Here is a 25,986-nt window from a genome sequence, read left to right on the forward strand (position 1 = left end):
CAGATGCTGTAATCGTAACCATCTTCAAAAAAGGAGACAAGTCCGACTGCAGCAACTACAGAGGAATCTCCCTGCCGTCAGCCACTGGGAAACAAGAAACCTCCTCAACCGTCTTCTCCCTGTGGCTGAAGAGCTCCTCCCAGAGTCATAATGTGGATTCCGTCCACTAATGGGGTACAACGGACAAGATCTTCACCGCGCGACAACTACAAGAGAAATGGAGGGAACAGCACCAACCCTTGTACATGGCCTTCTTTGACCTCACCCTTTGACAGTGTCAACCGTGAGGGGCTATGGAGTGTCCTCCTCTGTTTCAGCTGCCCCCAAAAGTTTGTCACCATCCTCCGCCTGCTCCACAGCGACATGCAAGCAGTGATCCTGACCAACGGATCCACCACAGACCCAATCCATGTCCTGACCGGGGTCAAGCAGGGCTGTGTCATCGCACCAACGCTCTTCTCGAACTTCCTCGCTGCAATGCTCCACCTCACTCAATAAGCTCCCTGCTGGAGTGGAACTAAACGAAACTATAGAACCCATGGGAACCTGTTCAACCTTTGTCGCCTCCAGACCAGATCCAAGATCATCCCATCCTCTGTCATCGAACTAAAGTATGCGATCGACGCTTGCGTCTGCGCACACTCAGAGGCCGAACTCCAAGCCATCAACATCTTCACGGAGGCGTACAAAACATGGGTCTTACGCTAAACATCTAAGACAAAGGTCCTCCACCAACCTGACCCCGCCACACAGCACTGCTTCCCAGTCATCAAAATCCATGGCGCGGCCTTGGACAACATGGACCATTTTCCATACCTCGGGAGCCTACTATCAGCAAGGGCAGACATCGATAACGAGGTCCAACATCGCCTCCAGTATGCCAACACAGCCTGAGGAAGAATGTTTGAAGACCAGGACCTCAAATCTGGCACCAAGTGATACCCACCCTTCCATATGGCTCAGAGACGTGGACCATATACAGTAGATACCTCAAAGCGCTGGAGAAGTACCACCAATGTTGCCTTCGCGAGATCCTGCAAATCTACTGGGAGGATAGATGCACCATCAGTGTTCTCGCTCAGGCCAACATCCCCAGCGTCGAAGCACTGACCACACTTGACCAGCTGCGTTGGGCGGGCCACATCGTCCGCATGCCCGACACGAGACTCCCAAAGCAAGTGTTCTACTCGGAACTCCGACACGGCAAGCAAGCCCCAGGTGGGCAGAGGAAACGTTTCAAGGACATCTTCAATGCCTCCTTGATAAAGTGTAATATCCCCACCGGCACCTGGGAATCCCTGGCCCAAGACCGCCCTAAGTGGAGGAAGAGCATCCGGAGGGCACTGAGCACCTTGAGTCTCATCGCCGCGAGCATGCAGATATCAAACGCAGGCAGCGGAAAGAGCGTGTGGCAAACCAGGCTTCCCACCCACCCTTTCCTTCAACCACTGTCTGTCCCACCTGTGACAGACTGTAATTCACGTATTGGACTGTACAGCCACCTGAGAGCTCACTTTTAGAGTGGAAGCAAGTCTTCCTCGATTTCAAGGGACTGCCTATGATGATGAATTCTGGAGGACGTTATCAAGGACAGGACTTGCCTAAACAAGCTGCTGAGATGTGGACAGCACCCATGGTCATTGTGCTTGCCACCCTTGGTGGTTTCCTGCATTCTTGATCTCATCCCAAACTCCCTAGGGGGCTAGAATTTCCACTGGTCCACCGCCTGGTTTCTCGGCGGTTTTGGCCATTTCCGGTGAGAACCGTGTTGCCGAGGAATTCCCCAGCTAAGTTCCGCTGGTGATTTCGAAGTACCACTGGAGAGCGGACTGCCAGCGTACACTGTCCACAGTTTGCCCTGGTCTGATTTTTGGCTCAGCGGTGACCCGTACCTAAGTATTAAAAAAAAACGCCCACGAGAATCAGCGGAGCTGGGTGGTGCTGGGCGGTAGATGAGTAGCCCTGCAGGAAAAAGTTAAGTAATTGTTTTTTTACTAATTATTTAAAAATTCTCTTCGAATGATTTAAATGAAAAGGGTCCCGAGATTGTTTTTATAATTTTTTATTTTATGTTTTTTGAAAAAATACTTTGCGTTTTTCTCCTCCTAGGCCCGAGCCATAGCCTCAGTGTAAATTTATTCATTATTGTCCAATTTCTTTAAGAACCACCCAATCGGCCCAAGATTCCACTTGCTCGCCGAGAATCGGGGTGCAAAGCCCATTTTTTTCGTTGGGCGGATTTTTTTCCTTTTTTGGGGGGAATTTTTCACCGACGATAATGTTGGGAATCTTAGTGGTCTTTTGGGCAGCAATCGGGCGCTGGCGGATTGTTTGGAAATTCTAGCCCAGGTGTTTTATATTTGTGGCATCACCCTTTCCCTTTATCGAGACAGTGTGAGGTATGTCAACTGACTAATCGGCAGCGTCAATGTTTAGGTTTTTGAGGCAGGCTGAAAGATTCCCTATCTTTTTGGAATATTTCAAAAATCTTGGGGAATTGTGCCCAGAAACTTAAACTGAGAAGAACCAGAAAGGTGCTGAATAACTGCGGGTATAGAATGTTTCAGTTTTTGAGAGTCAGTTAGATACCATTTAATGAAGAGCACAGATAACGGCTAAAGGCTGCCAACTTCCTGAATTCCTCACATCTTTGTTAAAAGATTCTTTGTTGTCATTAAGCAGTAACTTTACGTCATCCAGTAAGTATTTAGTTGAGGTTGTGGCTCGTGTATTATCTCAGTATCTATTTCCACATGCGAAAAATGTACTTGTCAAATGGAATAGGGTACGTGAGAAAAAACACTGGCACATTCTGCAAAGCGAGAATGGAGATTGAATGCGTCACCTGTTACCTGCCACCGAATAATTGACCACAATTAATTGGAGCGTACAGATTGAACCTCCTTTATCCGGCACCCTCGGAACCTGGCCTGTGCCGAATAAGGGATTTTGCCGGATGAGGGGAGATCAGCGGCCTGAGGGGGGTGGGGTGAGGAGGAGGTCGGCGTCCCGGGTAGGCCTGAAGTGTCGGCGCAGCCCCAGCGGGCCGAGTGTCAGCGGGCCCTCGGCGGGACGAATGACAGCGCGGCCCCAAAGTCGGGGTGGAGGTCGGCCATGTTCTGCGCATGCGCCCCCGGAATCATGCCGGACGAGGGGTGGTGCTGGATAAGGAAGGTCCAACTTGTACTTTGATTATTCCAGGGCCTCCAAGGTTATCTTCACATTTTCTAACGAGGACTTCCATGACAATAGAAACCACACTGGAACTTGCTGCATTCCTTGCTAATAAAGTCTTAAAATTATCAGTGTTCGACTGGTCCTGAGCCTTGCATTTTGACAGAACTTTGCCAATATCAGTGTGCATTTGAAAGAGGGTTTTGAGACCCACCTTTTGCTTGTGATTATTGTTGCACAACTGTATTTTTATGATCCGCAGAACACTCATCAAAGCGTAACTGGATTTAACTTGGTATGTACAAACTTTCATTGGATATATCGCTTACAACAAATGATAGATATGTGCAGCGAAACACATGCATCCAAGTTATGGGGTGGACCTTTCTTGTTAATGTCAATTTTTTCCAGGTTAAACATCTCAAGCTACAAATTAGTCTCCATTGCATTTTCTTCTCTATAGTCCTTTGTGGATTGTATCAAATCTCCATGTTCTTAAATACAGACTGAAGCACATCGGATGACAAAACCAGAAGAATTGCTTCATACGATCCTGCACCTTTGATTTCATTGGCCTGCTGGCTTCCAGCTGTGAACACTATTCAGGCACGTTTTATTAAATTCATTGTTATCCTTCAATAAAGACTCCAGCTTTATGAGGGATGCAGTCATCCATTGAAGACTTTTGAACAGAAGGCATTGTTGGCTCAGCCTTGAGGAGCCCCAGCAATTCAGACATTCCGTTGAATTTATAGGTGGATTGGCCTTCACTAGGTTGGATGGCTCTGGCTAACAGGACTAGTCCGTATCAAATTAACTTTGTTGTCAAATGCTTGATCTCAAACTTTATTTGAGAAATCTTTATATTGAAATGGGTTTGCACATTGAGTAGAACGTCAGTCACCGTTCAGAGCAGAAGAGATGCTTAGGCAAATTGACATGATGGAGGGGAAACTGACTTTTGCCAGTAGTATGATTCACATCTAAGCTGCAGCCCGTTTTACACCGCACTCCATGTTCTTTTCCATTGACTTCAAGACGCATTTGACCCCTGACATGTCCATAGTATAAAATGAGTGTGCTTTTAACTATTATTTCAATGTCAGCCTAGTCCTTAATAATATGGAGAAATTTGAAATCTTCTTAAAAATATTTAACTTTGTAAAATCTTTCAGTTTAAATCAGATTGTATCCAATTCTAGCACCCTCTCCCTGTCTTCAGCATCTCCTGAAGATTCTTCTTTGCCATTCTGCTTTTGGCCAACTGTAGAACTATGCCTAACCATTCATATCGAAAACGTTTTTTCTTGTACATAAAGGTGACAGGTGTGCCTTTGGTTAGTTATTTTTTTCACTAAGCTGGACAATTCACACATCATCTTCAATTGGCTCCAGAGTTTTGAACAAATGCCATAATAGTTTCTCTTCCCACTCATCCAGAGTGTAGATTACTTGTGGGAAAACTCAGAGCAATCAACTCAAATTGGACGTTATTTTTCGATATTTTCATTGCTGCTAGTGACTGCTAATACCCTGGGGACTTGCAGTAAGTCGGAGTATAAGATTGTACGTCCTTTCTCTGATGCAGAAAAGACACACTGAGCAGTATCAGCAGTGTGTGAGGTTTAGCAAGATTTGAATGTTCCTTATAATTAAGAAGGTATAATGCCATTCCAGCTTTCCACTTCTTTGTTCTTAGGTACACTGATGAACACAAACTGTGGTTATTGGACCAGAACTTGCTGTAGCAGGACATCTAACCATGAAAGCTTCCAGATTGTTGTAAGAACCCAACTCGTTCACTAATGTGCCTCAGAAAAGTAATTTACCATCCCTACCATGTCTGGCCTTCGCACGGTTCTTGAACTACACACCGGTTGACTCTTAATGTCCTGTGAACTTGCCTAGCACGCCACTCAGTGCTAGGCAACAATTGTTGTCAAGAAGACCCACCACCATCGTCTTAAGGTACGTAGAAAAAAGTAATAATTCCAGCCGCGTCGATGCCATCCACGTCCTGAGAACAAATAAAAATGCATTATTTTCAGGCAGTGGCTCTGACTAATAAAAACAGTCGATCACGACAGTCCAGATCTTCACAAGTGTTAATATAATTTTGATACCGATCTACTGTTTCTGACCGTTATTTATTCGTCCCCTGGGTGTAACCCTCGGACTATTTCTTGTTGTAGACTCGAACTTACAAATTCCTATTTTGATTATTCTGAACTATTTTGATATTTTGAATAATTTTGTTGATTAAAGCAATACCTTTTGAAACTCAATCCCGAGCTCTCCTCCTGGACAAGTACACATTTTAGCTGCAAAGCAACCAACAGCTTCATTTGAAAAAGAAATGAGTCTAGAAATTAAATCACGCCCAAATTCCTGCTTTAATGCAGGAGTGCTCCTCCTAACTTCACATTCAAATCCCTTCTTGTACAATATTTATGATGGCCCTTTCTGCTGAAGCGTTGCTCAACTGAGGTTCCTGCAGTGTCTCAGGAATTCTGTTTGTACTGCAGAATCTCAGACTATCTGAAGTACTGCTTTACCTGCCAGCTTCGATGAGATTACAGATCCTACATAATTGATAAGGTAGTTATATAGCAAGTCAACAGGCGGCCATATCGTCCCCACAAAACACATTTCTATTGGGTTATGTTTTGGGAAACCATATTCATACATCACAACATTCAGAAAGCTGCCTGCGTGTCCAGGGAAGTATAGAATGCTTTCCAGCCTGCACTTACGACATCATTTCAACAAATAGTTGCTGGCTGCAGAATATATAAATTAGCCTTTTAATGCCCCCAGTGACCCTGGACCGAATAAAGCCTATACCCTGATCAATAAGGGGCTGTCTAGTCTCACAAATAGAAGTCAACCATTTTAAACTAATGTAAGGTTCAGCCAACATTTTGAAATAAGTGACTCGGGTAAACATATGCGAAGAAAAAGAAAGACTTGCATTTATATAGCGCCTTTCACCACCATCGAATGTCCCAAAGCGCTTTGCAGCCAATGAAATAATTTTGGAGTGTAGTCACTGTTGTAATGTAGAAAACCCGGCAGCCAATTTGCACACAGCAAGCTCCCACAAACAGCGATGTGATAATGACCAGATCATCTGTTTTGTTATGTTGATTGAGGGGTAAATATTGGCCAGGACACTGGGGATAACTCCCCTGCTCTTCTTCAAATTAGTGCTATGGGATCTTTTACATCCACCTGAGAGAGCAAACAGGGCCTCGGTTTAATGGGCTCAAGATTCGGCCTGAGTTGCTCCTATTTTTTTGGAGCAACTAGTTTAGAATGGAGCATCTTAGAAATTACAATTCTCAGCATTTAGTTTGCTCCAGTTCTAGTGAGTTAGAATAGTTCCATTTTAGAACAGATTTTTTTTTTCCCCCAAAAGGGGGCGTGTCCAGCCACTTACATCTGTTTTGCAAGTTTAGGCAGTGAAAACTTACTCCAAACTAACTTAGAATGGAGTAAGTGTAGATTGCTGTATGCTCAGAAAAACCTTGCCTACACTTATAAATCAGGCGTAGGGAAAGAGAGATAGCAGGGTTGGGGGGGAGGGAAGTTTACAAACATTAAACACTTCACTTTTACAAATAAAGAGCCATCATCAATAATAAGTGATAAATAAATCAATAAACCAACCAATAAATCAATCAAAAAAAATAATTAAAAAATCAATTAAAAAAAATTAAGTTTCTACTCACCGACTGCAGCACTAGGAGCCCTCCAACAGCATGCTGGGATGGGCTCCCCCCCCCCCCAGTGTCTCTGCCAGCGAGGAGAGGGCTGGGGGGGGGGAAAAAGAGGAGGGGGGAGGAGGGAGAACGGCTGAATGGGAAGAGGGAGGTGGGGGCCGAGTCCGATCTTCTCCCGGGGAGCCATTTGACCAGGGCTAGGGGCGGCGTGCTTCGGGCCCCTCCCACGCAGCCTCGGGGGCGAGGAGCTACTGCACATGCGCGCACACTCTAACGCCCTGACTCCGCCCTCCATGCGTTCTGCTACGCTGCGCGAAGGGCCTGGATCGACCGGACGGAGGGGAGAATACCAAGGTAAATAATAGGTGCCGTTTCTGTTCTAAAAAGTCGGCTCACCACACGGAGATACGCCGTTCTAACCCTGGGGGCAAACTTGGGCCCAATGTCTCATCTGAAAGACGGCACCTCCAACAGTGCGGCACTCCCTCAGTACTGCAATGAAGTGTCAGCTTAGATTTTTTTGTGTTCAAGTCTCTGGAGTGGGACTTGAACCCGCAACATTCTGACCCAGAGGTGAGTGTGCTGCCCACTGAGCCACGGCTGAAACAAAAATAAAACAATGGTTTGGGAATTTCCTTGGTGCTTCGCAGGAAGTCCAACAGAAACTCCGTGCAGCTCCGAGCAAATTACCAACCTTTAAATTTCTATTTTTGCTACAATGACATTCTATATCGCCTCAAAATAAGAAAAACATTTACATTTCAGACCTTTCACAATTAATCTACAAGTTATTTAAAGTCAGAGAATCCATCTAAAACTTCATCCTTAACATTTTTTGAGTCATGATTTAATTCTATGTTCGTTTTTCCGACCTAAAGCATATATTTTGTTTCTCTCCAAAACTTGTAACAAAAATTTCAAAAGCTATAACTCCATGAAGCATCAGATGTGAGTGATCTAAAAATAAAAATCAGTTTTTCAGTAATAAAGCTACTCAAATGACAGCTGTACAGAAGATGCTTTATGTTTTCACATATCACTACATGAAGAAACGGTCACCACTGCCCAGAAGCTGGTTTCACTTCTGTAGATGTTTGGTAGTATCTGCAAAAATAGCTTCTAATAGCCATACCATGTTAAGCTATTGCTGAGTACAGGGCGCCATGAATAAAGTAGCTGATAGCAGCCAAATAGTTAGGATCTATAATTATTTATGCTAATGAAATCTATTCATCAAGACAGGCCTTTGGAAAGCATTTTGTGTTCCAAATTACAGAGCTTACATGTCGTGCCACATTAAAAAAGTGAGATTTGCAGAATTTAATGTTTGAAAATCCATTCATAATGCACAATGAGGGCACGGCTTCTTTAAACAGACATTCATTAATATGGGTTTTATTTGTACTTTCTTTACTAGCTTCTCAGAAGCTTCTCAATTATGTACCATGTGGGAACTCGGGGACACTTCCGGTGTCCCTGACGACTACGTGTGTGGGAAGTGTATCCGCCTCGAGCTCTTGACGGTCCGCGTTGCGGAATTGGAGCTGAAGGTGGATTCACTCTGGAGCATCCACGATGCTGAGAATGACGTGAGTATCACGTGTAGTGAGTTGGTCTTACCGCAGGAGAAGGGTCCACAGCCAGATAGGGAATGGAAGACCAACAGGAAGAGCAGTGCAAGAAAGATAGTGCAGGAGTCCCCTGTGGTCATCCCCCTGCAAAACAGATACACTGCTTTGAGTACTGTTGGGGAGGATGACTCATCAGGGGAGGGCAGCAGCAGCCAAGTTCATGGCACCGTAGGTGGCTCTGCTGCAAAGGAGGGCAGGAAAAAGAGTGGGAGCGCGATAGTGATAGGGGATTCGATGGTGAGGGGAATAGATAGGCGTTTCTGCGGACGCAACCGAGACTCCAGGATGGTATGTTGCCTCCCTGGTGCAAGGGTCAAGGATGTCTCGGAGCGAGTCCAGGACATTCTGAAATGGGAGGGAGAACAGCCAGTTGTCGTGGTGCACATTGGTACCAACGACATAGGTAAAAAAAGGGATGAGGTCCTACGAAAAGAATTTAAGGAGCTAGGAGCTAAATTAAAAAGTAGGACCTCAAAAGTAGTAATCTCGGGATTGCTACCAGTGCCACGTGCTAGTCAGAGTAGGAATCGCAGGATAGCGCAGATGAATACATGGCTTGAGCAGTGGTGCAGCAGGGAGGGATTCAAATTCTTGGGGCATTGGAACCGGTTCTGGGGGAGGTGGGACCAGTACAAACCGGACGGTCTGCACCTGGGCAGGTCCGGAACCAATGTCCTAGGGGGAGTGTTTGCTAGTGCTGTTGGGGAGGAGTTAAACTAATATTGCAGGGGGATGGGAACCTATACAGGGAGACAGAGGGAGACAAAAAGGAGGCAAAAGCAAAAGACAGAAAGGAGATGAGGAAAAGTGGAGGGCAGAGAAACCCAAGGCAAAGAACAAAAAGGGCCACTGTACAGCAAAATTCTAAAAGGACAAAGGGTGTTAAAAAAACAAGCCTGAAGGCTTTGTGTCTTAATGCAAGGAGTATCCGCAATAAGGTGGATGAATTAATTGTGCAAATAGATGTTAACAAATATGATGTGATTGGGATTACGGAGACGTGGCTCCAGGATGATCAGGGCTGGGAACTCAACATCCAGGGGTATTCAACATTCAGGAAGGATAGAATAAAAGGAAAAGGAGGTGGGGTAGTATTGCTGGTTAAAGAGGAGATTAATGCAATAGTTAGGAAAGACATTAGCTTGGATGATGTGGAATCTATATGGGTAGAGCTGCAGAACACTAAAGGGCAAAAATCGTTAGTGGGAGTTGTGTACAGACCTCCAAACAGTAGTAGTGATGTTGGGGAGGGCATCAAACAGGAAATTAGGAGTGCATGCAATAAAGGTGCAGCAGTTATAATGGGTGACTTTAATATGCACATAGATTGGGCTAGCCAAACTGGAAGCAATACGGTGGAGGAGGATTTCCTGGAATGCATAAGGGATGGTTTTCTAGACCAATATGTCAAGGAACCAACTAGGGGGGAGGCCATCTTAGACTGGGTGTTGTGTAATGAGAGAGGATTAATTAGCAATCTCATTGTGCGAGGCCCCTTGGGGAAGAGTGACCATAATATGGTGGAATTCTGCATTAGGATGGAGAATGAAACAGTTAATTCAGAGACCATGGTCCAGAACTTAAAGAAGGGTAACTTTGAAGGTATGAGGCATGAATTGGCTAAGATAGATTGGCTAATGATACTTAAGGGTTTGACTGTGGATGGGCAATGGCAGACATTTAGAGAACGCATGGATGAATTACAACAATTGTACATTCCTGTCTGGCGTAAAAATAAAAAAGGGAAGGTGGCTCAACTGTGGCTATCTAGGGAAATCAGGGATAGTATTAAAGCCAAGGAAGTGGCATACAAATTGGCCAGAAATAGCAGCGAACCTGGGGACTGGGAGAAATTTAGAACTCAGCAGAGGAGGACAAAGGGTTTGATTAGGGTAGGAAAAATGGAGTACGAGAAGAAGCTTGCAGGGAACATTAAGGCGGATTGCAAAAGTTTCTATAGGTATGTAAAGAGAAAGAGGTTAGTAAAGACAAACGTAGGTCCCCTGCAGTCAGAATCAGGGGAAGTCATAACGGGGAACAAAGAAATGGCAGACCAATTGAACAAGTACTTTGGTTCAGTATTCACTAAGGAGGACACAAACAACCTTCCGGATATAAAAGTGGTCAGAGGGTCTATTAAGGAGGAGGAACTGAGGGAAATCTTTATTAGTCGGGAAATTGTGTTGGGGAAATTGATGGGATTGAAGGCCGATAAATCCCCAGGGCCTGATGGACTGCATCCCAGAGTACTTAAGGAGGTGGCCTTGGAAATAGCGGATGCATTGACAGTCATTTTCCAACATTCCATTGACTCTGGATCAGTTCCTATCGAGTGGAGGGTAGCCAATGTAACCCCACTTTTTAAAAAAGGAGGGAGAGAGAAAGCAGGGAATTATAGACCGGTCAGCCTGACCTCAGTAGTGGGTAAAATGATGGAATCAATTATTAAGGATGTCATAGCAGCGCATTTGGAAAATGGTGACATGATAGGTCCAAGTCAGCATGGATTTGTAAAAGGGAGATCATGCTTGACAAATCTTCTGGAATTTTTTGAGGATGTTTCCAATAAAGTGGACAAAGGAGTACCAGTTGATGTGGTATATTTGGACTTTCAGAAGGCTTTCGACAAGGTCCCACACAGGAGATTAATGTGCAAAGTTAAAGCACATGGGATTGGGGGTAGTGTGCTGACGTGGATTGAGAACTGGTTGTCAGACAGGAAGCAAAGAGTAGGAGTAAATGGGTACTTTTCGGAATGGCAGGCAGTGACTAGTGGGGTACCGCAGGGTTCTGTGCTGGGGCCCCAGCTGTTTACATTATACATTAATGATTTAGACGAAGGGATTAAATGTAGTATCTCCAAATTTGCGGATGACACTAAGTTGGGTGGCAGTGTGAGCTGCGAGGAGGATGCTATGAGGCTACAGAGTGACTTGGATAGGTTAGGTGAGTGGGCAAATGCGTGGCAGATGAAGTATAATGTGGATAAATGTGAGGTTATCCACTTTGGTGGTAAAAACAGAGAGACAGACTATTATCTGAATGGTGACAGATTAGGAAAAGGGAAGGTGCAACGAGACCTGGGTGTCATGGTACATCAGTCATTGAAGGTTGGCATGCAGGTACAGCAGGCGGTTAAGAAAGCAAATGGCATGTTGGCCTTCATAGCGAGGGGATTTGAGTACAGGGGCAGGGAGGTGTTGCTACAGTTGTACAGGGCCTTGGTGAGGCCACACCTGGAGTATTGTGTACAGTTTTGGTCTCCTAACTTGAGGAAGGACATACTTGCTGTTGAGGGAGTGCAGCGAAGATTCACCAGACTGATTCCCGGGATGGTGGGACTGACCTATCAAGAAAGACTGAATCAACTGGGCTTGTATTCACTGGAGTTCAGAAGAGTGAGAGGGGACCTCATAGAAACGTTTAAAATTCTGACGGGTTTGGACAGGTTGGATGCAGGAAGAATGTTCCCAATGTTGGGGAGGTCCAGAACCAGGGGTCACAGTCTAAGGATAAGGGGTAAGCCATTTAGGACCGAGATAAGGAGAAACTTCTTCACCCAGAGAGTGGTGAACCTGTGGAATTCTCTACCACAGGAAGTAGTTGAGGCCAATTCACTAAATATATTCAAAAGGGAGTTAGATGAAGTCCTTACTACTCGGGGGATCAAGGGGTATGGCGTGAAAGCAGGAAGTGGGTACTGAAGTTTCATGTTCAGCCATGAACTCGTTGAATGGCGGTGCAGGCTAGAAGGGCTGAATGGCCTGCTCCTGCACCTATTTTCTATGTTTCTATAACTGGGCCTGTATTCACTGGAGTTTAGAAGAATGAGAGGGGATCTCATAGAAACATATAAAATTCTGATGGGACTGGACAGGTTGAATGCAGGAAGAATGTTCCTGATGTTGGAGAAGTCTAGAACCAGGGGACATAGTCTAAGGATAAGGGGTAAGCCATTTAGGACTGAGATAAGGAGAAACTTCTTCACTCAGAGAGTTGTTAACCTGTGGAATTCCCTACCGCAGAGAGTTTTAATGCCAGTTCATTGAATATATTTAAGGGGGAGTTAGATATGGCCCTTACGGCTAAAGGGATCAACGTGTATGGAGAGAAAGCAGGAAAGGGGTACTGAGGTGAATGATCAGCCATGATCTTATTGAATGGTGGTGCAGGCTTGAAGGGCCGAATGGCCTACTCCTGCACCTATTTTCTATGTTTCTATGTTTCTATATCTTCCCTCTCCTTATTTCGGGCAGTTTAATTTTATACAGAAGAAAGATCTAGGAATTCAGCTGCACAGCGCCTGCTTTTTAAGCGATAAAAGGCCGACGATGCTCCCAATATAATAAACAAAAAACGTACACACGTTTCCCGCAAAAAGTGTACCACCCACCATGGGTCAATACGCTTAGCGACAGGGACGCACGCCGACAGCATTTTAAGTGAAGTGTAATTTATTTAAATTAGTGCCCTGGCAGAACCAGTTTCCAATTTTTGAATGTCCCAGCACTTCACTTGCCACGGGCTGAACTCGCATCATTTGCATAATTGCTCCTCATAATCCAATTCCTCCATACTCTCTCCTCATAATCCAATCCCTCCATCCTCCAAATTATTCTGGCTGCTTTCTTCTGTATCCTTTCAAAAGCTGCAATAGCCTTTCTGTACTGAGGTGACCAGAACTCTCCAGAGTGTTCGAAGTCCTGTTGAACCAATGGTTTCTGAAGCGGCAGGTTTATCTCACTACTTTGACTCAATATTGATCTTTTTAAAACATCGGATTTGCTTTACACACTGCCAGCGAGCATTGTTACAATAGCTTCAATTTATTGTTGATCAGGGCCTCTGATCTTTTTCATTTTCCACAAACATTTTTGGAAATGTTTTTTTATCCACATCTACCGGTCTGCTGGGCACCCAAGTATATTAAAATCCTTCTGCAACGTATCCTGTTCAGTAACTTCATTACCTTTGTATCATCTGAAGATTTTGCCATTGTGATTGTGACTCCTAGCCCCTGATCATTTATGAGGATAATAAACAAATTAGATCCCAAAACATACCCCTGTGGGACTCTGGGCTGATGAAAATCCTTGTAACACCACTCTCTGGCTAACCGATAAAACCCAATTACTTACCTATTGCAGCATATTTCTGCTGGTTCCTGCTTTCTTTATTTTCAATGACAGCATTCCCAGAGGAACTATATCAAAGGCCTTACTGAAATCCAAGTGCACCAAATCCAGTGTCTTACCTCTTCCAAGCTCCTTCATCACCTCAAAAGTTAGATTGATAAGCCCATATTTAATGATTTTATTTCTATCCAGATGCTCCATGACCTTATCCTTAATAAAGATTTTCATAACTTTACCCTCAATAGATGTCAAACTCACTGGTCCATAGTTTCCTGCATCACTTTTGCTACTTTTTTAAAAGGAAATAGTTGTTTACATCTGCCCAGGCACCCTTTCAGTATTCAGTGATCTTTAATGACGCTAAAAAAAATTTGAACGGAAAGCAGTGAGCTCAAAACATCCACATTCTCCAATTTAAACAAAATCCAATCTTATCTACGCTTGATGCCAGCAAAGTTAAGTTCTATCTTAGTATTCATCTCTTTAAAATGGGGGAAAAGGCTGCATTTTCCTCTATTATTTCTTTTACCCCACCAGAGCCAGTGCTTGTATACACCAGCCTCCCTGGTCAGGACAGTGATGGTCTCGCTTTGAATATTTCCCCAGGCAATTGTATTTTTTTTTTGCCTTCCATCCCCCCCCAAAGAAGATTGAGTAAAAATGTCAGTCAAAACTGGGATTTGAACTCCTGGTTAAGGATCCAACCTTTTGTAGCCACGGGCTGCCCTGAATCTGCACTAGCGCTAATGAAGAACAGGCAAATATTTCAGAGAGATTTTACAACAGAAGTTATAAAGTGCAAATGTTTTTCTTGGAAAGATTATTTTTGTTATTCAAAAGGTGGTTATATTTCTATAAAGACAAATTAAACTAAGATAATTGTTAGGGTTTGTGTTATATGCAAAATTGTGAAGCAACATCAATTGGACATCCCAATCACTCTCTTCGATTTTGCATAGCTCCTCTGCCTCACTGAGTCTGGCTACAGAAGAGGCGAACCATGATGTTATAAACATGTTACCTGAGACCACTGGAGGAGGAAGTCACACCTGTGTGACTGACAGAGGAAAAGGAAGAATTTCTTTGCACTGATTATCTTGATGATTTCTCAAATGACACGACTGCTGGAGCGCTAGTCTATGAACGATCCTATTGCCACACTCATTTGAGCAAGTGCTAAAATACTTGCACCTAGCAGATAATTCCCAGTTGAATCAAAGATAAGAACCAGAATACAACAGTCCTTAGAATGGACCAGAGCTCACCACGACCATTACTCTATGGGTTTCGATGACCATCACTATCATTGTTTAGGGGAACAATGCTGTGGAAGGCAATTGTTGTACTGAACATACAACCCCCCAAAAAACAATTCAATTAAGTAAAAAAAAGAACACTTTGAGACAAGTTTACCGGGTAAAGGCAACATGTCTGAATAGCAGGTGCACACCAATAAAAGTTATAACAGTTGGATGAAATGGTGTAATGCACATCACTGTTCTTTCCTTATTGGGAGGCTACATCTAACAAATTGATATAGCCTATTTAAGCCTAGAAATTAGCAAAATAGTCAAGTTTGCACATTAAGTTGCCTAATGTTATACTGAAGGGCCGTTGGGCCAGTCATGCTTGGTATGTTTTGTACACATTTAAGTTTGCATCTTGTTATAGCCGTATAATGTTATAATCTATCTAATGTTATGCAACTTCGTAGTCCCAATTTACAAAAGTTACGTTGTTTTTCAACCAACCTTCGCTTAGTGGAGATTAGAAGTAACATACCCTATTGTAAACAAAGGACTTTCCCCATTACTCCAGGTGCCTTGTATCGGATGAATCAATAAATCGCTAACACTCAGTACACTGGGTCCCCAAATGTTACAATAAAATGTTACGGTGTCTGGTTAAACAACTGTCAGCCCACAGGTGCACAACTCCTCAGCAAACATTAAAGCACTCCTCAAAGCAAGGCCCACAAACCCAAACAGAAGTTGTCCTTTATTTAAAAAGTGAGTCTGCGGGTTCAGTGGGCAAGAAGTTTCCTGGGTAAAGTCACCTCAATGTTTCGCTCTCAGTCAGTGTGTAGCTCTCTGTGTCGGAGAAAACAGCGATAATTTTGATTTGATCTCAGACTCCAGCGGCCTGTCTAAAAATGCTCCCTTATATTCAATATTGGGGTACGGTAGCATAGTGGTTATGTTACTAGACAAGTAATCTAGAGGCTTGCATTAATGACAAGAGTTCAAATCCCACCACAGCAGCTGTGGAATTTAAAATTAAATAAATCTGGAATTAAAAAACTAGTATTAATAATGGTGACCATGAAAAAACCCATCTGGTTCATTAATGTCCTTCAGGAAAGGAAATTGCTGTCCTTACCTGGTCTGGCCGATATGTGACTCCAGACCCACAGCAATGTGGTTGACTCTTAACTGCCCTCTGTGGTTCAAGAAGGCAGCTGCAGTGTATTTGCTTCATGGGTTCTTTGCTTAAGAATTCACATTGCTATTAAGAACTAGTTGGTTTAATAGCAATAGGTTTAACCACCTGCCTCATCGTGAATCCCCCAAACCCAACTGGCTGAGGTTTTATTGAGTTTTGTGACCATCATGTGACTGGCTAAGCCACTCCCAACTCTTTTTGTTGAACCTGTATATCAAATCCCTCTTATTAAAGGGGCACCAAAACTGACAAATGAACAAATTATATTTTTAGACATTAAACAGATCAAATTAAAATTTGGTTGCCGGGAGTGATAATGCACTCCAGTCCCTCCGGTGTCCACCTCTCGTGGAAGGCCGCGAGCGTACTGTGGACACCGTGTGCTCCATCTCCAAGGACACCCTGGCTCGAATGTAACTGCGGAAGAGAGGCAGGCAGTCGGGCTGAACAACCCCCTCAACCGCCCGCTGCCTGGACTGGTTAATGGCCACCTTGGCCGTGCCCAGGAGCAGGCCCACGAGGAGGCCTTCCGACCTGCCCACTCCCCTCCAGCACAGGGTGCCCAAAGATCAGGAGCGTGGGACTGAGGTGTAACCAGAATTTGAGGAGCAGCCCCTTCAAATATTGCAGAAATTGCAGGCGGTCTTGGAGTCCGTGAACTGACTTAAAAACCATTGCACGGGACTGCTCCATGCAACACCCTCCAGGCCAAGTCCCTAATGAATAAAGGGAAGTCTCCCGCATAGAGAGCACTCTACTGGGAATCCTCCGGACTGCAAAATGGTGTGCCATGGCATGTACGGATGGCAGACGATGAGGGCAAAGTGGAGAGTGCGCAAGAGCAACCCGCACAGGAATCTCTTCTGCGTAGAACTGAAAGGCACGGAGAGGATTTCCCGGAGGAGGCTCAAGCTGTGAGGCACCGGCTCCCAAGGGAGGTTTCGGGGCATGGCGCTGATGAGGAATTCCGTCTGGACGGGGGTCAGTTCGGACGGGATCGCTCCACGTGCTTGAGTCTTCTCGACGCACCTAACAGAGTCAGGGCCCAGTGCTGTTTTTAGTGACTCGATGGCATTGGCCACACACCGGACATCGGCCCAGATAGGCGCCATGCCAGCTCCTCAGGTGCCATCCAGCCTGCTCCTCTGCCATCGAATAGGTCTCTGACCCTGGTCACTTTGCCAGACACAGCCCTTTCGTCCGCCTGCCACCTAAAACCGCGCTCGTGGAGGTATGGATTCCTGAGCAGCGGCTCCCGAAGGACAGCCGCCACTCCAGACGGCGGAGAACTGCGCTTGGTGGCAACTCTGTTCTAGATCCTGATGAGTTTCTGGTAAAAGATAGGCAGCCCCCACACGGTGGTCCGGACGCCTCCCAGGTTCACAGACAGAAGCTGCGTGTCATAATTGAGGCAGTACTGCTGGCGGAAGAAATACGTCGCCAGCGCACACCATCTAGGAGGATGCTCAACGTAAGGTATCTCTGCAGGGTCTGAAGACAGAAAGTCGCAGCCTGGGTGCTCATGAACACCAACGCCTGACCGCCTTCCCTAAGCGGGAGACTCAAAACTGCAGCAGAGACCCAGTGCTTCCTGTTGTTCCAGAAGAAGTCGACGAACTTCTTCTGTATCTTGGTGACAAATGCAGGGGGAGGGGTCAAAGTGACCAACCGAAACCACAGCATAGCGGCCACCAGTTGGTTTATGACTAGCGCTCAACCCCTGTAGGAGCAGTCCTGTCCAGCGCCCTAGGTGAGCACCGACTTTGGCCTCCAGCTCCTGCCAGTTCGCCGGCCAGGTTTCCTCGTCAGGGCTAAGGTAGACTCCCAGATAGAGGAGATGAGTCGTGCTCCAGGCAAAAGGCCTGAGCTCCTCCGGCAGGGAGTCCACCCGCCACTGACCCACCAGGAATCCGGAACATTTCTCCCAGTTGATCCTGGAGGAGGATGCGGCCGAGTAAATCTTCTGGCACTCACGCATCCGCCGCAGGTCAGCGGGATCCTCGACCATGAGAAGCACGTCATCGGCATAAGCCAAGAGGCCGACCTCCACGCCCGGCCCTTGCAGAGCCAATCCCGTCAATCTTCCGCAAGAGGCGCAGGAAAGGCTCCCAACTCCCAACTCTGTGAGCATAATCACAGCAGTTCACCACCACCTTCTCAAGGGCAATTAGGGATGGCCAATAAATGTCGACCTTGCCAGCAACGCCCATATCACCTGAATGAATAAAAAAAATTCTATGCAAGGTTCAGCTAGCAGCTTGCTTGACTCAAAAGTGTTGGCTAGTCCAACAAAACTTGAAGAAGCAAATGCTCGTGATTCAATTTTGAAGATAAATTAAACCAAAATAGCTGATTTTGTTATAAAATAACCTTTATTAGTGAAATTGAAGTAACATATTAGAAATGTTATGTTATTTTCTCATCCTTCAAATTGTAAATTCCTTCAAAACAATCTAGAAGTATTTGCAAGTGTTTATAAGGAAAGTTTCCCTATTGTTATAGTATGTATAATAGTTTTGACAGCGTATATAACATTCGGCACACCCGTCTCTAGTAGCAGATAAATGCTTAATGTTTTCACATGACACTCGTTCATCTGCTATTCCAACAGAGACCTTAGCCTTTTTATTTTAAATGTGGCAACACATCCATGAATTTCCTCCAAATCTGTTTGTAAACTAATACTGTAAAGTACATTGCTCAGTGGGTAGCACCCTCGCCTGAGTGATAAGGTTGTGGGTTCAAGTCCCACTCCAGAGACTTGAGCTCAAAAATCTAGGCTGGCACTCCAGTGCAGTGCTGAGGGAGTGCTGCACTGTCAGAGGTGCCGTATTTTGGATGAGATGTTAAACAAAGGCTCCTTCTGCTCTCTCAGGTGGACGTAAACAATTCTATGGCACTATTTCGAAGAAAAGCAGGGGAGTTATTCCCGGTGTCCTAGCCAATATTTATCCCTCAATCAACATTTAAAACAGATTATCTAGTCATTATCATATTGCTGTTTGAGGGAACTTGCTGTGTACAAATTGGCTGTTGTGTTTCCTACATTACCACAGTGACTACACTTCTAAAGTACTTCATTGCCTGTGAATGCTTTGGGATATCTGGTGGTCGTGAAAGGCGCTATATAAATGCAAGACTCTTTTTCTTTATAATGTTTACACGATCGTTATTATAGCTCCCCAGATTCTGCATGAATAAGCATTTGTGGGAAGTTATGCCAACTAGAAAAACACCAGCCCTGAAATTCCGCTGGGGTTCTACTGTGCTCCTGCTGCAAGTCCAGCGGAAGACTGCTGAAACCAGTTGGTTACACTGTATTCCTGGGGGTTCCACTGGTCTCTCGCCAGAGTCACAACAGAGGACCGGTCGAATCCCCATGGAATTTCAGGGCCATCTTGTGACCCAGCAGAAAATGAATTGACAAAGGGATCGCTGGAAAACGATATCAAGTTACGCAATACATAAAATGGCCTGACAAGTAGGACATCTATGTACAGGTTGAACCTCCCTTATCCAGAACCCTCGGGGCCTGTTCTGGATAAGGGGTTTTCCGGACGAGGAGTGGTCACGTTAAATTGGATGGTACAGGTACTGAGCAAAGGGATATCGGGGCTGGCTGGCTTGGGGCTGGGAGTGCGGCAGAGAGATCATGGGGGGGGAGGGGAGCGGTGGATCGTGGGGTCAGGCTGGCGATTGCGGGAGTCGGCAGCGAGGAAGGACTTCAATTTGTTCAATTTGTGCATGTTGTATTTCTGCGCATGCGCCACCTGGTGGCCGGGAATGGTTCTGGATGAGGGGTGGTTCCAGATAAGGGAGTTCTGGATAAGGGAGGTACAACCTGCTGTACGTACTACGCAGATTACTGCTACTATTAAAGTGTTCCAATTGTCAAAAAAAAGTCAAAAAAGCTAAAAACTCAAAGCAGGTCAGTCAGCGTCTGCAGAGAGGGCTCATGTTCGTACCCTTCTTCTGAAATAAAAAATGGAATGGACTATCATATTAATAGGATCAGAAAAGGGCGGTGGAATAATAAACACCCTCAAAATTTTATCAAAACGGAAGTCTTTTTGTCTTTAAGATCTAAGATCGAATACTGTGAGCTACAATTAGTATGACATTTGTACTTCAGACACGCAGCTTAAAGGCTGGCCTGTCCAGAAATATATAGGTGTGGGGTTCAGTTGCTGTTATCAGGCTGATTTTATGAAATTGTGTTCTTGGCATGGTGCCCACCCACTCGAAGTACCGAGCAGACGACTGTGGGCACACACCCCACGATTTCCTGATGCGCGTTCCAGGTGACTGAAGCCTCCTGCTGAAAGCATGATTTCGTAAAACTGGCCTTCTGGTTTACTACAGTAGGGATTAAACTTTAGGGCAGAAAGAACACTATAAAGCAATACAAGAAATGCTGAAAACCGGCTGACAGTCTAACGGTCAACGAGCGAGTGCTCTTAAATGGATGGACCAATGATTATAACTTTAATCACTTCAGTGGCAGGAGAGCAGGGAATTAAACATGAAATGAAGGCTCAGCAATTGGCCCGCTCCCCAAGGAACTAGGGTGGATCTATTTACATTGGGTTTCCACGATTTCTACCTGTCTCCTACTGTAACTTCCGCGGGAGATTGACAGACCCCCCCCCCCGCCAAACAAAATAGGGGAGATCTGATTATGTTCGGTCCCCACCAGTTTCTGCGTTACCTTGTAAGTAGTTGCCTTAAAAGGTAAGTAAAGGATAGGGTGTGATGTCGAAGAGGAGGGGACTCTCTAAGCCAGGTGTTCCCTCTACTGAGCCCCAGTGTTCCAATAGTGGCTGCATGGCGAGAGATACCAGACATATCGGCCTTCTACAAGGGCACATGTGAGACCTACCAGTGGGATCCAGGCACAGTCAGGTGGGTAAGTGAGGGAATCCCCTCCCACCACACCCCCACCAGGGTTGGCAAGGACACAGACCTCTAAGGGGGGGGGGGGGGCGGCATGATTGACAGAGAAGGGGTAGGGAAAGCCAACTCCAGCGGTACCCTACTCCTGATAAAATATCTTGATCACGAACTGGTCATCACCAACACCTTGTTCTGCCAGAGGGACAAATACAAGGCATCGTGGCAACACCCTCGCTCCAAGCGCTGGCACCTGCTCGACTATATCATCGTCCGAGCCAGGGATAGCAAGGATGTGCGCATCACCCGCGCCATGACAGGAGCCGACGACTGCTGGACGGACCACCGCCTAATCCGATCTATCATTGACATCAACATAGCCCCAAAGCAGAGAGTGCAGCAGAAGCATTACCGCAAAAAAGTCAATGCCGGGGCACTCAAGGACCCAGTTAAGAGAGCCTCATAGCTAATCTGGCGTGCCTTGACGACCCTGAGATGCAGAATGCCCACAGCGCTTGTTCAGCCCTCTAGGCCTCCATAACCAGTGCCTGCAAAGAGATGCTCGGTCACTCAACCAGGAAACACCAGGACTGGTTTGATGAGAATGATCAGGAGGTCCAAGAGCTAATAGATCGCAAGCGCAGGGCATTTCTGAGCCTTAAACAACAACCCAATGCGGTAGCTGCAAAGTTACATTACAGGCAGTTCAAGGCTGAGGTCCAACAAAAGTCCCGGGACCTAAAGAACAGGTGGTGGATGGAGAAAGCACAGGAGATACAGCAGCTGGCCGACAACTATGATGTGCGAGGATTCTTCATCGCAGTCAAGGTCATTCATGGGCCAAACTCCCAAGGCTCCACCCCACTCCTGGCTAAGAACAGGGAAACACTCATCAAGGACACCGAGGCCGGAAGATCTTCTCAATCGAGACTCTGCCTTTGACTCGAGTGTTCTTGACTCCATCCGCAGCATGCTACCCACCACCACCTCAGTAAAACCCCAACACTGCACGAGGTAGAGAACGCCATAAGAAAGCTTAAAAACAACAAGGCTACGGGTGCGGACGGAATCCCTGCTGAGGCATTGAAGTATAGTGGAGATGCACTGCTGGCGCGAATACACGACCTCATCTCTCTCATCTGGAGAGAGGAGAGCATGCCGCGAGATCTCACAGGTGCAGTAATCGTGACCATCTTTAAAAAAGGGGACAAGTCTGACTGCAGCAAATACAGAGGATTCTCCCTGCTATCAGCCGCCGGCAAAGTCGTCGCTGGAGTCCTCCTCAACTGTCTTCTTCCCCTGGCCGAGGAGCTCCTCCCGGAGTTACAGTGTGGATTTCGTCCCCTCCGGGGCACAATGGACATGATTTTTGCAGCACGACAGCTGCAGGAAAAATGCAGGGAGCAGCGACAGCCCTTATACATGGCCTTCTTCAATCTTACAAAGGCCTTTAACACTATCAACCGCAAGGGTCTATGGAGCGTCCTCCTCCGTTTCGGATGCCCCCAAAAGTTCGTCACCATCCTCCGCCTGCTCCACGACAACATGCAGGCCGTGATCCTTACCAACGGATCCATTACAGACCCAATCTATGTCCGGACCGGGGTCAAGCAGGGCTGCATCAACGCCCCAACCCTCTTCTCAATCTTTTTCGCCGCCATGCTCCACCTCACAGTTAACAAGCTCCCCGCTGGAGTGGTACTAAACTACAGAACCAGTGGGAACCTGTTCAACCTGCGCTGTCTCCAAGACAGGTTCAAGACCACCCCAACCTCTGTCGTCGAGCTACAGTATGCGGACGACGCCTGCGTCTGCGCACATACAGAGGCTGAACTCCAGGACATAGTCGGCGTATTTACTGAGGGGTATGAAAGCATGGACCTTACGCTAAACATCCGTAAGACAAATGTCCTCCACCAGCCTGTTCTCACCGCACAGCACTGCCCCCCAGTCATCAAGATCCACGGCGCGGCCCTGGACACCGTGGATCACTTCCCATATCTCAGGAGCCTCCTATCATCAAGAGCAGGCATCGATGACGAGATCCAACACCGCCTGCAGTGCGCGAGTGCAGCCTTCGGCCGCCTGAGGAAAAGAATGTTTGAAGACCAGGCCCTCAAAACTGCCACCAAGCTCATTATTGTGTTCCTAACACAGATGAGGCTGCACACAGGGAGATTAAAGTAACAGTGACCTCAGTCTTTAATAAGACACTCCAGAGTGAGGAACAGGCCTTAGGGGCCGGCTTATATACAGTGCTTCCAAGGGATGCTGGGATCCCTTGGGACTTCAAGGGATGAGCTCCCTGGTGGCGGAACATGGGAGTGCATGCTTTACAGATACACAACATCACTCCCCCCACAAAGTCAAAGTGAAAACTATTTACAAGGTGAGGTGGTCGGGAGCCTTTCTTTCCCTGGTGGACCACCTCGGTACAAATGTCTGTTCTGGTGTGTTGGCTGTGCCCTCGCTGGGCTGGTGTGTTGTTGGCCCTGCAGGGCTGCTAGGTGAGCCTGGCCTTGCTGGGCTGTTGGGCGTGATGGGTTCGATTTCCTGGTCCGGGGTGGTGTCGTTGATCCTTTGCGTGTGTGTTGTGGGCTCGAAAAAGGTGGTGTCTGCTGTGGGTTGTTCAGGGCAGTCTGTGAACCGCAGCCTCGTTTGGTCCAGGTGCTTTCTGCAAATTTGTCCATTGTCTAGTTTGACTACAACACCCTATTCCCTTCTTTAGCTATCACCATGCCCGCGATCCACTTGGGACCATGTCCATAGTTTAGCATATGCACAGGGTCATTCAGATCAATTTCCCGTGACACAGTGGCGCGACCATCGTTTATATTTTGTTGCTGCCGCCTGCTCTCTACCTGATCATGCAGGTTGGGATGAACCAGTGAGAGTCTGGTTTTAAGTGTCCTTTTCATGAGTAGCTCAGCCGGGGGCACCCCTCTGAGCGAGTGGGGTCTCGTGCGTTGGTTGAGCAGTACTCGGGACAGGCGGGTTTGGAGTGGATCTTCTGTGACTCATTTAAGGCTCTGTTTGATGGTTTGTACTGCCCGCTCTGCCTGCCCATTGGAGGCTGGTTTAAACGGGGCCGAGGTGACATGTTTGATCGCATTGCGGGTCATGAATTCTTTAAATTTGGCACTGGTGAAACATGGCCCGTTGTCACTGACCAGTATGTCAGGCAGGCCGTGGGTGGCAAACATGGCCCTCAGGCTTTCAATGGTGGCTGTGGCGGTGCTTCCTGACATTATTTCACATTCAATCCATTTTGAAAAAGCATCCACCACCACCAGGAACATTTTACCGAGAAACGGGCCCGCATAGTCGACATGGATCCTCGACCATGGTCTGGAGGGCCAGGACCACAAACTTAGTGGTGCCTCTCTGGGCGCGTTGCTCAGCTGAGCACATATGCTGCATTGCCGTACACAGGACTCTAAGTCAGAGTCGATACCGGGCCACCACACGTGGGATCTGGCTATCGCTTTCATCATTACCATACCCGGGTGTGTGCTGTGGAGATCCGAGATGAGTGTCTCCCTGCCCTTTGTTGGTAGCACTATGCGGTTACCCCACAATAGGCCGTCTGCCTGAATGGACAGCTTGTCCTTTCGCTGCTGGAACGGCTTGATTAACTCTGGCATTTCAACGGGGATGCTGGCCCAGCTCCCATGCAGTACATATTTTTTTTACTAGGAACAGCAGAGGATCTTGGCTGGTCCAAGTCCTAATCTGGCGAGCCGTGACAGGTGATTTATAATTTTCAAACACTTCCATGACCATCAACAAGTCTGTGGGCTGCGCCACCATCAACAAGTTTGCAGGCTGTGCCATTTCCACCCCCGTGGTGGGCAATTGTAGCCGACTGAGAGCATCCGCACAGTTCTCGGTGCCTGGCCTGTGGCGGGTGGTATAGTTATACGTTGATAGCGCGAGTGCCCACCTTTGTACGCGGGCTGAGGCATTAGTATTTATCCCCTTGTTTTCAGTGAACAGGGATGTGAGGAGCTTGTGATCGGTTTCTAGCTCAAATTTGAGGCCAAACAGGTACTAATGCATTTTCATTACCCCGAACACACATGCTAATGCCTCTTTCTCAATCATGCTGTAGGCCCTTTCGGCCTTAGACAAGCTCCTGGAAGCATAGGTGACAAGTTGCAACTTCCCTGCAACGTTAGCTTGTTGTAATACACACCCGACTCCGTACGACGACGCGTCACATGCTAGCATAAGTCTTTTACACGGGTTATACAATGCAAGCAGCTTGTTGGAGCATAAAATGTTTCTGGCTTTCTCAAAAGCAATTACTTGTTTTTTTTCCCCATACCCAGTTCTCACCTTTGCACAATAACACATGTAGGGGCTCTAAGAGGGTGCTTAACCCCGGTAGGAAGTTACCAAAATAGGTGGAGTCCCAGGAGCGATCGCAGCTCTGTGACGTTCTGTGGCCTGGGCGCATTCCTGATAGCCTCTGTCTTGGCGTCTGTGGACCAAATGCCGTCCGCCGCGATCTTTCTCCCCAAAAACTCCACTTCTGTTGCCATGAAGACGCATTTCGACCTCTTCAGCCGCAGCCCTACGCGATCCAGTCGCTGGAGGACCTCCTCCAGGTTTTGTAGGTGCTCAGCGGTGTCCCGACCCGTGACCAATATGTCGTCCTGAAAGACCACCGTATGTGGTACGGACTTGAGTAGGCTCTCCATGTTTCTCTGGAAGATCGCTGCAGCCGACCGAATTCCAAACGGGCATCTGTTGTAGATGAACAGTCCCTTGTGCGTGTTGATGCAGGTGAGGCCCTTCGAATATTCCTCCAGCTCCGGCGTCATGTAGGCCGAAGTCAGGTCGAGCTTGGTGAACATCTTGCCTCCTGCCAGCGTTGCAAATAGGTCATCTGCCTTAGGTAGTGGGTATTGGTCCTGTAGCGAGAAACGATTAATAGTTACTTTATAATCGCCGCAAATCCTGACCGTGCCATCACTTTTGAGTACTGGA

General features: G+C 46.6%; 1 long non-coding RNA gene across 1 annotated transcript; it reads right to left on the reverse strand.

Moving 5' to 3' along the window:
• Positions 1-2,561: 2,561 nt before the first annotated feature.
• LOC139228626 (uncharacterized) lies at positions 2,562-16,224 on the reverse strand. The gene is made up of 2 exons (XR_011587594.1): positions 16,042-16,224; positions 2,562-5,191 (listed from the first exon to the last, which is right to left on the reverse strand). It is a non-coding gene; the product is annotated as an uncharacterized lncRNA (long non-coding RNA).
• Between the last annotated feature and the right edge of the window lie 9,762 nt (positions 16,225-25,986).

Source organism: Pristiophorus japonicus, chromosome 18, assembly GCF_044704955.1.
Source record: "Pristiophorus japonicus isolate sPriJap1 chromosome 18, sPriJap1.hap1, whole genome shotgun sequence".
Lineage (NCBI taxonomy): Eukaryota > Metazoa > Chordata > Chondrichthyes > Pristiophoridae > Pristiophorus > Pristiophorus japonicus.